Consider the following 15,539-nt stretch of genomic DNA (forward strand, 5'->3'; position numbering starts at 1 on the left):
CCTGCAACATTTTCAAAAGATATAGCCATACGGTCAAAAAGTTTTTATTTGACTGAGTTGAAGCGTTTTTGATACAGAGTGTAAATCACTCAAAATTCCTTTCAAGCAGCTTACTGGTGCTGAAATACGTTGAAAAGGACCTGATTCTGCACAATATATGTCAAAATCATTGTGATCCTGCAACATTTTCAAAAGAAATAGCAATACGGTCAAAAAGTGTTTTTCTCACTGAGTTGAGGCGGTTTTGATACAGAGTGTAAATAACTATAGATTCCTTTCAAGAAGCTTACTGGTGCTGAAATATGTTAAAGAGGACATGATTCTGCACAATATATGTCAAAATCATTGTGATCCTGCAACATTTTCAAAAGATATAGCATTTGAGTCAAAAAGTGTTTTTTTGACTGAGTTGAAGCGTTTTTGATACAGAGTGTAAATCACTCAAAATTCCTTTCAGGCAGCTTACTGGTGCTGAAATACGTTGAAGAGGACCAGATTCTGCACAATATATGTCAAAATCATTGTGATCCTGCAACATTTTCAGAAGTTATACCCACACGGTCAAAAAGTGTTTATCTCACTGAGTCCAAACGTTTTTGATACAGAGTGTAAATCACTCAAGATTCTTTTTAAGCAGCTTACTGGTGCTGAAATATGTTGAAAAGGACATGATTCTGCACAATATATGTCAAAATCATTGTGATCCTGCAACATAGCCATACGGTCAAAAAGTGTTTACTTGACTGAGTCCAAGCGTTTTTGATACAGAGTGTATATCACTTAAGATTCCTTTCAAGAAGCTTACTGGTGCTGAAATATGTTAAAGAGGACCAGATTATCTACAATGTAAGTCAAAATCATTGTGATCCTGCAACATTTTCAAAAGATATAGCCATACGGTCAAAAAGTGTTTATCTCAATGAGTTGAAGCGTTTTTGATACAGAGTTTAATTCACTCAAGATTCTTTTCAAGCAGCTTACAGGTGCTGAAATATGTTACAGAGGATCAGATTCTGCACACTATATGTCAAAATCATTTTGATCCTACAACATTTTCAAAAGATATAGCCATACGGTCAAAAAGTGTTTATCTCAATGAGTTGAATCGTTTTTGATACAGAGTTTAATTCACTCAAGATTCTTTTCAAGCAGCTTACTGGTGCTGAAATATGTTGAAAAGGACATGATTCTGCACAATATATGTCAAAATCATTGTGATCCTGTGACATTTTCAAAAGATATAGCCATACGGTCAAAAAGTGTTTATCTCACTGAGTTGAAGCGTTTTTGATACAAAGTGTAAATCACTCAAGATTCCTTTCAAGAAGCTTACTGGTGCTGAAATATGTTGAAGAGGACCAGATTCTGCACAATATATGTCAAAATCATTGTGATCCTGCAACATTTTCAAAAGATATAGCATTAGAGTCAAATAGTGTTTTTTTGACTGAGTTGAAGCGTTTTTGATACAGAGTGTAAATCACTCAAAATACCTTTCAAGCAGCTTACTGGTGCTGAAATACGTTGAAAAGGACCTGATTCTGCACAATATATGTCAAAATCATTGTGATCCTGCAACATTTTCAAAAGAAATAGCAATACGGTCAAAAAGTGTTTTTCTCACTGAGTTGAGGCGGTTTTGATACAGAGTGTAAATAACTATAGATTCCTTTCAAGAAGCTTACTGGTGCTGAAATATGTTAAAGAGGACATGATTCTGCACAATATATGTCAAAATCATTGTGATCCTGCAACATTTTCAAAAGATATAGCATTTGAGTCAAAAAGTGTTTTTTTGACTGAGTTGAAGCGTTTTTGATACAGAGTGTAAATCACTCAAAATTCCTTTCAGGCAGCTTACTGGTGCTGAAATACGTTGAAGAGGACCAGATTCTGCACAATATATGTCAAAATCATTGTGATCCTGCAACATTTTCAGAAGTTATACCCACACGGTCAAAAAGTGTTTATCTCACTGAGTCCAAACGTTTTTGATACAGAGTGTAAATCACTCAAGATTCTTTTTAAGCAGCTTACTGGTGCTGAAATATGTTGAAAAGGACATGATTCTGCACAATATATGTCAAAATCATTGTGATCCTGCAACATAGCCATACGGTCAAAAAGTGTTTACTTGACTGAGTCCAAGCGTTTTTGATACAGAGTGTATATCACTTAAGATTCCTTTCAAGAAGCTTACTGGTGCTGAAATATGTTAAAGAGGACCAGATTATCTACAATATAAGTCAAAATCATTGTGATCCTGCAACATTTTCAAAAGATATAGCCATACGGTCAAAAAGTGTTTATCTCAATGAGTTGAAGCGTTTTTGATACAGAGTTTAATTCACTCAAGATTCTTTTCAAGCAGCTTACAGGTGCTGAAATATGTTACAGAGGATCAGATTCTGCACACTATATGTCAAAATCATTTTGATCCTACAACATTTTCAAAAGATATAGCCATACGGTCAAAAAGTGTTTATCTCAATGAGTTGAATCGTTTTTGATACAGAGTTTAATTCACTCAAGATTCTTTTCAAGCAGCTTACTGGTGCTGAAATATGTTGAAAAGGACATGATTCTGCACAATATATGTCAAAATCATTGTGATCCTGTAACATTTTCAAAAGATATAGCCATACGGTCAAAAAGTGTTTATCTCACTGAGTTGAAGCGTTTTTGATACAAAGTGTAAATCACTCAAGATTCCTTTCAAGAAGCTTACTGGTGCTGAAATATGTTGAAGAGGACCAGATTCTGCACAATATATGTCAAAATCATTGTGATCCTGCAACATTTTCAAAAGATATAGCATTAGAGTCAAAAAGTGTTTTTTTGACTGAGTTGAAGCGTTTTTGATACAGAGTGTAAATCACTCAAAATTCCTTTCAAGCAGCTTACTGGTGCTGAAATACGTTGAAGAATACCAGATTCTGCACAATATATGTCAAAATCATTGTGATACTGCAACATTTTCAAAAGTTATACCCACACGGTCAAAAAGTGTTTATCTCACTGAGACCAAGCGTTTTTGATACAGAGTGTATGTCACTCAAGATTCCTTTCAAGAAGCTTACTGATGCTAAAATATGTTAAAGAGGACCAGATTCTGCACAATATATGTCAAAATCATTGTGATCCTACAACATTTTCAAAAGATATAGCCATACGGTCAAAAAGTGTTTATCTCAATGAGTTGAATCGTTTTTGATACAGAGTTTAATTCACTCAAGATTCTTTTCAAGCAGCTTACTGGTGCTGAAATATGTTGAAAAGGACATGATTCTGCACAATATATGTCAAAATCATTATGATCCTGCAACATTTTCAAAAGATATAGCCATACGGTCAAAAAGTATTTATCTCACTGAGTTGAAGCATTTTTGATACAGAGTGTATATCACTCAAGATTCTTTTCAAGTAGCTTACTGGTGCTGATATATGTTGAAAAGGACATGATTCTACACAATATATGTCAAAATCATTGTGATCCTGGAACATTTTCAAAAGATATAGCCATACAGTCAAAAAGTATTTATCTCACTGAGTTGAAGCATTTTTGATACAGAGTGAATATCACTCAAGATTCCTTTCAAGTAGCTTACTGGTGCTGATATATGTTGAAAAGGACATGATTCTACACAATATATGTCAAAATCATTGTGATCCTGCAACATTTTCAAAAGATATAGCCATACGGTCAAAAAGTGTTTAATTGACTGAGTTGAAGCGTTTTTGATACAGAGTGTAAATCACTCAAGATTCTTTTCAAGCAGCTTACTGGTGCTGAAATATGTTGAAAAGGACATGATTCTGCACAATATATGTCAAAATCATTGTGATCCTGCAAGATTTTAAAAAGATATAGCCATACGGTCAAAAAGTGTTTATCTCACTGAGTTGAAGCGTTTTTGATACAAAGTGTAAATCACTTAAGATTCCTTTCAAGAAGCTTACTGGTGCTGAAATATGTTGAAGAGGACCAGATTCTGCACAATATATGTCAAAATCATTGTGATCCTGCAACATTTTCAAAAGATATAGTATTACAGTCAAAAAGTGTTTATCTCACTGAATTGAAGCGTTTTTGATACAGAGTGAATATCACTCAAGATTCCTTTCAAGTAGCTTACTGGTGCTGATATATGTTGAAAAGGACATGATTCTGCACAATATATGTCAAAATCATTGTGATCCAGCAACATTTTCAAAAGATATAGCCATACGGTCAAAAAGTATTTATCTTACTGAGTTGAAGCGTTTTTGATACAGAGTGTAAATCACTCAAGATTCTTTTCAAGCAGCTTACTCATGCTGATATATGTTGAAAAGGACATGATTCTGCACAATATATGTCAAAATCATTGTGATCCAGCAACATTTTCAAAAGATATAGTCATACGGTCAAAAAGTGTTTACTTGACTGAGTCCAAGCGTTTTTGATACAGAGTGTAAATTATTGAAGATTCCTTTCAAGAAGCTTACTGGTGCTGAAATATGTTGAAGAGGACCAGATTCTGCACAATATATGTCAAAATCATTGTGATCCTGCAACATTTTCAAAAGATATAGCATTACAGTCAAAAAGTGTTTATCTCACTGAGTCCAAGCGTTTTTTGCACAGAGTATAAATCACTCAAATTTCCTTTCAAGCAGCTTACTGGTGCTGAAATACGTTGAAGAGGACAAGATTTTTCACAATATATGTCAAAATCATTGTGATCCTGCAACATTTTCAAAAGATATAGCCATACGGTCAAAAAGTGTTTATCTCACTGAGTTGAAGCGTTTTTGATACAGAGTGTAAATCACTCAAAATTCCTTTCAAGCAGCTTACTGGTGCTGAAATACGTTGAAGAGGACCAGATTCTGCACAATATATGTCAAAATCATTGTGATCCTGCAACATTTTCAAAAGTTATAGCCACACTGTCAAAAAGTTTTTATCTCACTGAGTTGAAGCATTTTTGATACAGAGTGTAAATCACTCAAGATTCCTTTCAAGAAGCTTACTGGTGCTGAAATACATTGAAGAGGACCAGATTCTGCACAATATATGTCAAAATCATTGTGTTCCTGCAATATTTTCAAAAGATATAGCCACACAGTCAAAAAGTGTTTATCTCACTGAGTTGAAGCGTTTTTGATACAGAGTGTGAATCAATCAAGATTTCTTTCAAGAAGCTTACTGCTGCTGAAATAAGTTAAAGACGACCAGATTCTGCACACTATATGTCAAAATCATTGTGATCCTGAAACATTTTCAAAAGTTATACCCACACGGTCAAAAAGTGTTTATCTCACTGAGTTGAAGCGTTTTTGATACAGAGTGTAAATAAATCAAAATTCCTTTCAAGCAGCTTACTGGTGCTGAAATATGTTGAAGAGGACGAGATTCTGCACACTATATGTCAAAATCATTGTGATCCTGCAACATTTTCAAAAGATATAGCATTACAGTCAAAAAGTGTTTATCTCACTTAGTTGAAGCGTTTTTGATACAGTGTAAATAACTAAAGATTCCTTTCAAGCAGCTTACTGGTGCTGAAATTTGTTGAAAAGGACATGATTCTGCATACTGTATGTCAAAATCATTGTGATCCTGCAACATTTTCAAAAGATATAGCCATACGGTCAAAAAGTGTTTACTTGACTGAGTCCAAGCGTTTTTGATACAGAGTGTAAATCACTCAAAATTCCTTTCAAGCAGCTTACTGGTACTGAAATATGTTGAAAAGGACCAGATTCTGCACAATATATGTCAAAATCATTGTGATCCTTCAACATTTTCAAAAGATATAGCCATACAGTCAAAAAGTGTTTATCTAAATGAGTTGAAGCGTTTTTGATACAGAGTGTAAATTACTCAAAATTCCTTTCAAGCAGCTTACTAGTGCTGAAATACGTTTAAAAGGACCAGATTCTGCACAATATGTGTCAAAATCATTGTGATCCTGCAAGATTTTCAAAAGTTATAGCCACACAGTCAAAAAGTGTTTATCTCACTGAGTTGAAGCGTTTTTGATACAGAGTGTGAATCAATCAAGATTCCTTTCAAGAAGCTTACTGGTGCTGAAATAAGTTGAAGACGACCAGATTCTGCACACTATATGTCAAAATCATTGTGATCCTGCAAAATTTTAAAAAGATATAGCATTACAGTCAAAAAGTGTTTATCTTACTGAGTTGAAGCGTTTTTGATACAGAGTGTAAATAACTAAAGATTCCTTTCAAGAAGCTTACCTTTGCTGAAATTTGTTTAAAAGGACATGATTCTGCTTACTCTATGTCAAAATCATTGTGATCCTGCAACATTTTCAAAAGATATAGCCATACGGTCAAAAAGTGTTAACTTGACTGAGTTGAAGCGTTTTTGATACAGAGTGTGAATAAATCAAGATTCCTTTCAAGAAGCTTACTGGTACTGAAATATGTTAAAGACGACCAAATTCTGCACAATATATGTCAAAATCACACTGTTTTCAAAAGATATAGCCATACGGTCAAAAAGTGTTTATCTCACTGAGTTGAAGCGTTTTTGATACAGAGTGTAAATCACTTAAGATTCCTTTCAAGAAGCTTACTGGTGCTGAAATATGTTGAAGAGGACCAGATTCTGCACAATATATGTCAAAATCATTGTGATCCTGCAACATTTTCAAAAGATATAGTATTACAGTCAAAAAGTGTTTATCTCACGGAATTGAAGCGTTTTTGATACAGAGTGAATATCACTCAAGATTCCTTTCAAGTAGCTTACTGGTGCTGATATATGTTGAAAAGGACATGATTCTACAAAATATATGTCAAAATCATTGTGATCCTGCAACATTTTCAAAAGATATAGCCATACGGTCAAAAAGTGTTTAATTGACTTAGTTGAAGCGTTTTTGATACAGAGTGTAAATCACTCAAGATTCTTTTCAAGCAGCTTACTGGTGCTGAAATATGTTGAAAAGGACATGATTCTGCACAATATATGTCAAAATCATTGTGATCCAGCAACATTTTCAAAAGATGTAGCCATACGGTCAAAAAGTGTTTATCTCACTGAGTTTAAGCGTTTTTGGTACAGAGTGTAAATCACTCAAGATTCTTTTCAAGCAGCTTACTGGTGCTGATATATGTTGAAAAGGACATGATTCTACAAAATATATGTCAAAATCATTGTGATCCTGCAACATTTTCAAAAGATATAGCCATACGGTCAAAAAGTGTTTATCTCACTGAGTTGAAGCGTTTTTGATACAGAGTGTAAATCACTCAAGATTCTTTTCAAGCAGCTTACTGGTGCTGAAATATGTTGAAAAGGACCAGATTCTGCACAATATATGTCAAAATCATTTTGATCCTGCAACATTTTCAAAAGATATAGCCATACGGTCAAAAAGTGTTTATCTCACTGAATTCAAGCGTTTTTGATACAGAGTGTAAATCACTCAAGATTCTTTTCAAGTAGCTTACTGGTGCTGAAATATGTTGAAAAGGACATGACTCCAAAATATATGTCAAAATCATTGTGATCCTGCAACATTTTCAAAAGATATAGCCATACGGTCAAAAAGTGTTTCTCTCACTGAATTCAAGCGTTTTTGATACAGAGTGTAAATCACTCAAGATTCTTTTCAAGTAGCTTACTGGTGCTGAAATATGTTGAAAAGGACATGACTCCAAAATATATGTCAAAATCATTGTGATCCTGCAACATTTTCAAAAGATATAGCCATACGGTCAAAAAGTTTTTATTTGACTGAGTTGAAGCGTTTTTGATACAGAGTGTAAATCACTCAAAATTCCTTTCAAGCAGCTTACTGGTGCTGAAATACGTTGAAAAGGACCTGATTCTGCACAATATATGTCAAAATCATTGTGATCCTGCAACATTTTCAAAAGAAATAGCAATACGGTCAAAAAGTGTTTTTCTCACTGAGTTGAGGCGGTTTTGATACAGAGTGTAAATAACTATAGATTCCTTTCAAGAAGCAAACTGGTGCTGAAATATGTTAAAGAGGACATGATTCTGCACAATATATGTCAAAATCATTGTGATCCTGCAACATTTTCAAAAGATATAGCATTTGAGTCAAAAAGTGTTTTTTTGACTGAGTTGAAGCGTTTTTGATACAGAGTGTAAATCACTCAAAATTCCTTTCAGGCAGCTTACTGGTGCTGAAATATGTTGAAGAGGACCAGATTCTGCACAATATATGTCAAAATCATTGTGATCCTGCAACATTTTCAGAAGTTATACCCACACGGTCAAAAAGTGTTTATCTCACTGAGTCCAAACGTTTTTGATAAAGAGTGTAAATCACTCAAGATTCTTTTTAAGCAGCTTACTGGTGCTGAAATATGTTGAAAAGGACATGATTCTGCACAATATATGTCAAAATCATTGTGATCCTGCAACATAGCCATACGGTCAAAAAGTGTTTACTTGACTGAGTCCAAGCGTTTTTGATACAGAGTGTATATCACTTAAGATTCCTTTCAAGAAGCTTACTGGTGCTGAAATATGTTAAAGAGGACCAGATTATCTACAATATAAGTCAAAATCATTGTGATCCTGCAACATTTTCAAAAGATATAGCCATACGGTCAAAAAGTGTTTATCTCAATGAGTTGAAGCGTTTTTGATACAGAGTTTAATTCACTCAAGATTCTTTTCAAGCAGCTTACAGGTGCTGAAATATGTTACAGAGGATCAGATTCTGCACACTATATGTCAAAATCATTTTGATCCTACAACATTTTCAAAAGATATAGCCATACGGTCAAAAAGTGTTTATCTCAATGAGTTGAATCGTTTTTGATACAGAGTTTAATTCACTCAAGATTCTTTTCAAGCAGCTTACTGGTGCTGAAATATGTTGAAAAGGACATGATTCTGCACAATATATGTCAAAATCATTGTGATCCTGTAACATTTTCAAAAGATATAGCCATACGGTCAAAAAGTGTTTATCTCACTGAGTTGAAGCGTTTTTGATACAAAGTGTAAATCACTCAAGATTCCTTTCAAGAAGCTTACTGGTGCTGAAATATGTTGAAGAGGACCAGATTCTGCACAATATATGTCAAAATCATTGTGATCCTGCAACATTTTCAAAAGATATAGCATTAGAGTCAAAAAGTGTTTTTTTGACTGAGTTGAAGCGTTTTTGATACAGAGTGTAAATCACTCAAAATTCCTTTCAAGCAGCTTACTGGTGCTGAAATACGTTGAAGAATACCAGATTCTGCACAATATATGTCAAAATCATTGTGATCCTGCAACATTTTCAAAAGTTATACCCACACGGTCAAAAAGTGTTTATCTCACTGAGTCCAAGCGTTTTTGATACAGAGTGTATGTCACTCAAGATTCCTTTCAAGAAGCTTACTGATGCTAAAATATGTTAAAGAGGACCAGATTCTGCACAATATATGTCAAAATCATTGTGATCCTACAACATTTTCAAAAGATATAGCCATACGGTCAAAAAGTGTTTATCTCAATGAGTTGAATCGTTTTTGATAGAGAGTTTAATTCACTCAAGATTCTTTTCAAGCAGCTTACTGGTGCTGAAATATGTTGAAAAGGACATGATTCTGCACAATATATGTCAAAATCATTATGATCCTGCAACATTTTCAAAAGATATAGCCATACGGTCAAAAAGTATTTATCTCACTGAGTTGAAGCATTTTTGATACAGAGTGTATATCACTCAAGATTCTTTTCAAGTAGCTTACTGGTGCTGATATATGTTGAAAAGGACATGATTCTACACAATATATGTCAAAATCATTGTGATCCTGGAACATTTTCAAAAGATATAGCCATACAGTCAAAAAGTATTTATCTCACTGAGTTGAAGCATTTTTGATACAGAGTGAATATCACTCAAGATTCCTTTCAAGTAGCTTACTGTTGCTGATATATGTTGAAAAGGACATGATTCTACACAATATATGTCAAAATCATTGTGATCCTGCAACATTTTCAAAAGATATAGCCATACGGTCAAAAAGTATTTAATTGACTGAGTTGAAGCGTTTTTGATACAGAGTGTAAATCACTCAAGATTCTTTTCAAGCAGCTTACTGGTGCTGAAATATGTTGAAAAGGACATGATTCTGCACAATATATGTCAAAATCATTGTGATCCTGCAAGATTTTCAAAAGATATAGCCATATTGTCAAAAAGTGTTTATCTCACTGAGTTGAAGCGTTTTTGATACAGAGTGTAAATAACTAAAGATTCCTTTCAAGAAGCTTACTGGTGCTGAAATATGTTGAAAAGGACATGATTCTGCACACTGTATGTCAAAATCATTGTGATCCTTCAACATTTTCAAAAGATATAGCCATACGGTCAAAAAGTGTTTAATTGACTGAGTCCAAGCGTTTTTGATACAGAGTGTAAATCACTCAAAATTCCTTTCAAGCAGCTTACTGGTGCTGAAATATGTTGAAGAGGACCAGATTCTGCACAATATATGTCAAAATCATTGTGATCCTGCAACATTTTCAAAAGTTATACCCACACGGTCAAAAAGTGTTTATCTCACTGAGTTGAAGCGTTTTTGATACAGAGTGTAAATCACTCAAGATTCCTTTCAAGAAGCTTACTGGTGCTGAAAATTTTTTAAAAGGACATGATTCTGCACAATATATATCAAAATCATTGTGATCCTGCAACATTTTCAAAAGATATAGCCATACGGTCAAAAAGTTTTTATTTGACTGAGTTGAAGCGTTTTTGATACAGAGTGTAAATCACTCAAAATTCCTTTCAAGCAGCTTACTGGTGCTGAAATATGTTGAAAAGGACCTGATTCTGCACATTATATGTCAAAATCATTGTGATCCTGCAACATTTTCAAAAGAAATAGCCATACGGTCAAAAAGTGTTTTTCTCACTGAGTTGAGGCGGTTTTGATACAGAGTGTATATCACTCAAGATTCTTTTCAAGTAGCTTACTGGTGCTGATATATGTTGAAAAGGACATGATTCTACACAATATATGTCAAAATCATTGTGATCCTGCAACATTTTCAAAAGATATAGCCATACAGTCAAAAAGTATTTATCTCACTGAGTTGAAGCGTTTTTGATACAGAGTGTAAATCACTCAAGATTCTTTTCAAGCAGCTTACTGGTGCTGAAATATGTTGAAAAGGACATGATTCTGCACAATATATGTCAAAATCATTGTGATCCTGTAACATTTTCAAAAGATATAGCCATACGGTCAAAAAGTGTTTATCTCACTGAGTTAAAGCGTTTTTGATACAGAGTGTAAATCACTCAAGATTCTTTTCAAGCCGCTTACTGGTGCTGAAATATGTTGAAAAGGACATGATTCTGCACAATATATGTCAAAATCATTGTGATCCTGTAATATTTTAAAAAGATATAGCCATACGGTCAAAAAGTGTTTATCTCACTGAGTTGAAGCGTTTTTGATACAGAGTGTAAATAACTAAAGATTCCTTTCAAGAAGCTTACTGGTGCTGAAATATGTTGAAAAGGACATGATTCTGCACACTGTATGTCAAAATCATTGTGATCCTTCAACATTTTCAAAAGATATAGCCATACGGTCAAAAAGTGTTTAATTGACTGAGTCCAAGCGTTTTTGATACAGAGTGTAAATCACTCAAAATTCCTTTCAAGCAGCTTACTGGTGCTGAAATATGTTGAAGAGGACCAGATTCTGCACAATATATGTCAAAATCATTGTGATCCTGCAACATTTTCAAAAGTTATACCCACACGGTCAAAAAGTGTTTATCTCACTGAGTTGAAGCGTTTTTGATACAGAGTGTAAATCACTCAAGATTCTTTTCAAGCAGCTTACTGGAGCTGATATATGTTGAAAAGGACCAGATAATCACAATATATGTCAAAATCATTGTGATCCTGCAACATTTTCAAAAGATATAGCCATACGGTCAAAAAGTGTTTATCTCACTGAGTTGAAGCGTTTTTGATACAGAGTGTAAATCACTCAAGATTCTTTTCAAGCAGCTTACTGGTGCTGAAATATGTTGAAAAGGACATTATTCTGCACAATATATGTCAAAATCATTGTGATCCTGCAACATTTTCAAAAGATATAGCCATACGGTCAAAAAGTGTTTATTTGACTGAGTTGAAGCGTTTTTGATACAGAGTGTAAATTACTCAAGATTCTTTTTCAAGCAGCTTACTGGTACTGAAATACGTTGAAGAGGACCAGATTCTGCACAATATATGTCAAAATCATTGTGATCCTGTAACATTTTCAAAAGATATAGCCATACGGTCAAAAAGTGTTTATCTAACTGAGTTGAAGCGTTTTTGATACAGAGTGTAAATCACTCAAGATTCTTTTTCAAGCAGCTTACTGGTACTGAAATACGTTGAAGAGGACCAGATTCTGCACAATATATGTCAAAATCATTGTGATCCTGCAACATTTTCAAAAGTTATACCCACACGGTCAAAAAGTGTTTATCTCACTGAGTCCAAGCGTTTTTGATACAGAGTGTAAATCACTCAAGATTCTTTTCAAGCAGCTTACTGGTGCTGAAATATGTTGAAAAGGACATGATTCTTCACAATATATGTCAAAATCATTGTGATCCTGCAACATAGCCATACGGTCAAAAAGTGTTTATCTCACTGAGTTAAAGCGTTTTTGATACAGAGTGTAAATCACTCAAGATTCTTTTCAAGCCGCTTACTGGTGCTGAAATATGTTGAAAAGGACATGATTCTGCACAATATATGTCAAAATCATTGTGATCCTGTAATATTTTAAAAAGATATAGCCATACGGTCAAAAAGTGTTTATCTCACTGAGTTGAAGCGTTTTTGATACAGAGTGTAAATAACTAAAGATTCCTTTCAAGAAGCTTACTGGTGCTGAAATATGTTGAAAAGGACATGATTCTGCACACTGTATGTCAAAATCATTGTGATCCTTCAACATTTTCAAAAGATATAGCCATACGGTCAAAAAGTGTTTAATTGACTGAGTCCAAGCGTTTTTGATACAGAGTGTAAATCACTCAAAATTCCTTTCAAGCAGCTTACTGGTGCTGAAATATGTTGAAGAGGACCAGATTCTGCACAATATATGTCAAAATCATTGTGATCCTGCAACATTTTCAAAAGTTATACCCACACGGTCAAAAAGTGTTTATCTCACTGAGTTGAAGCGTTTTTGATACAGAGTGTAAATCACTCAAGATTCTTTTCAAGCAGCTTACTGGAGCTGATATATGTTGAAAAGGACCAGATAATCACAATATATGTCAAAATCATTGTGATCCTGCAACATTTTCAAAAGATATAGCCATACGGTCAAAAAGTGTTTATCTCACTGAGTTGAAGCGTTTTTGATACAGAGTGTAAATCACTCAAGATTCTTTTCAAGCAGCTTACTGGTGCTGAAATATGTTGAAAAGGACATTATTCTGCACAATATATGTCAAAATCATTGTGATCCTGCAACATTTTCAAAAGATATAGCCATACGGTCAAAAAGTGTTTATTTGACTGAGTTGAAGCGTTTTTGATACAGAGTGTAAATTACTCAAGATTCTTTTTCAAGCAGCTTACTGGTACTGAAATACGTTGAAGAGGACCAGATTCTGCACAATATATGTCAAAATCATTGTGATCCTGTAACATTTTCAAAAGATATAGCCATACGGTCAAAAAGTGTTTATCTAACTGAGTTGAAGCGTTTTTGATACAGAGTGTAAATCACTCAAGATTCTTTTTCAAGCAGCTTACTGGTACTGAAATACGTTGAAGAGGACCAGATTCTGCACAATATATGTCAAAATCATTGTGATCCTGCAACATTTTCAAAAGTTATACCCACACGGTCAAAAAGTGTTTATCTCACTGAGTCCAAGCGTTTTTGATACAGAGTGTAAATCACTCAAGATTCTTTTCAAGCAGCTTACTGGTGCTGAAATATGTTGAAAAGGACATGATTCTTCACAATATATGTCAAAATCATTGTGATCCTGCAACATAGCCATACGGTCAAAAAGTGTTTACTTGACTGAGTCCAAGCGTTTTTGATACGGAGTGTATATCACTTAAGATTCCTTTCAAGAAGCTTACTGGTGCTGAAATATGTTAAAGAGGACCAGATTTTCTACAATATATGTCAAAATCATTGTGATCCTGCAACATTTTCAAAAGATATAGCCATACGGTCAAAAAGTATTTATCTCAATGAGTTGAAGCGTTTTTGATACAGAGTTTAATTCACTCAAGATTCTTTTCAAGCAGCTTACTGGTGCTGAAATATGTTAAAGAGGATCAGATTCTGCACACTATATGTCAAAATCATTGTGATCCTGCAACATTTTCAAAAAATATAGCCATATGGTCAAAAAATGTTTATCTCACTGAGTTAAAGCGTTTTTGATACAGAGTGTAAATCACTCAAGATTCTTTTCAAGCAGCTTACTGGTGCTGAAATATGTTGAAAAGGACATGATTCTGCACAATATATGTCAAAATCATTGTGGTCCTGCAACATTTTCAAAAGATATAGCCATACGGTCAAAAAGTGTTTATCTCAATGAGTTGAAGCGTTTTTGATACAGAGTTTAATTCACTCAAGATTCTTTTCAAGCAGCTTACTGGTGCTGAAATATGTTAAAGAGGATCAGATTCTGCACACTATATGTCACAATCATTGTGATCCTGCAACATTTTCAAAAAATATAGCCATACGGTCAAAAAGTGTTTATGTCACTGAGTTGAAGCGTTTTTGATACAAAGTGTAAATCACTCAAGATTCCTTTCAAGAAGCTTACTGGTGCTGAAATATGTTGAAAAGGACATGATTCTGCACAATATATGTCAAAATCATTGTGATCCTGCAACATTTTCAAAAGATATAGCCATACGGTCAAAAAGTGTTTACTTGACTGAGTCCAAGCGTTTTTGATACAGAGTGTATATCACTTAAGATTCCTTTCAAGGAGCTTACTGGTGCTGAAATATGTTAAAGAGGACCAGATTCTGCACAATATATGTCACAATCATTGTGATCCTGCAACATTTTCAAAAGATATAGCCATACGGTCAAAAAGTGTTTATCTCACTGAGTTGAAGCGTTTTTGATACAGAGTGTAAATCACTCAAGATTCTTTTCAAGCAGCTTACTGGTGCTGAAATATGTTGAAAAGGACATGATTCTGCACAATATATGTCAAAATCATTGTGATCCTGCAACATTTTCAAAAGATATAGCCATACGGTCAAAAAGTGTTTATCTCACAGAGTTGAAGCGTTTTTGATACAGAGTGTATATCACTCAAGATTCCTTTCAAGAAGCTTACTGGTGCTGAAATATGTTAAAGAGGACCAGATTCTGCACAATATATGTCAAAATCATTGTGATCCTACAACATTTTCAAAAGATATAGCCATACGGTCAAAAAGTGTTTATCTCAATGAGTTGAAGCGTTTTTGATACAGAGTTTAATTCACTCAAGATTCTCTTCAAGCAGCTTACTGGTGCTGAAATATATG

Source organism: Fistularia commersonii, chromosome 24 (genome assembly GCF_037954325.1).
Source record: "Fistularia commersonii isolate RoL2024-O1a breed Wild chromosome 24, RoL_Fcom_v1.0, whole genome shotgun sequence".
NCBI classification, from domain to species: domain Eukaryota; kingdom Metazoa; phylum Chordata; class Actinopteri; order Syngnathiformes; family Fistulariidae; genus Fistularia; species Fistularia commersonii.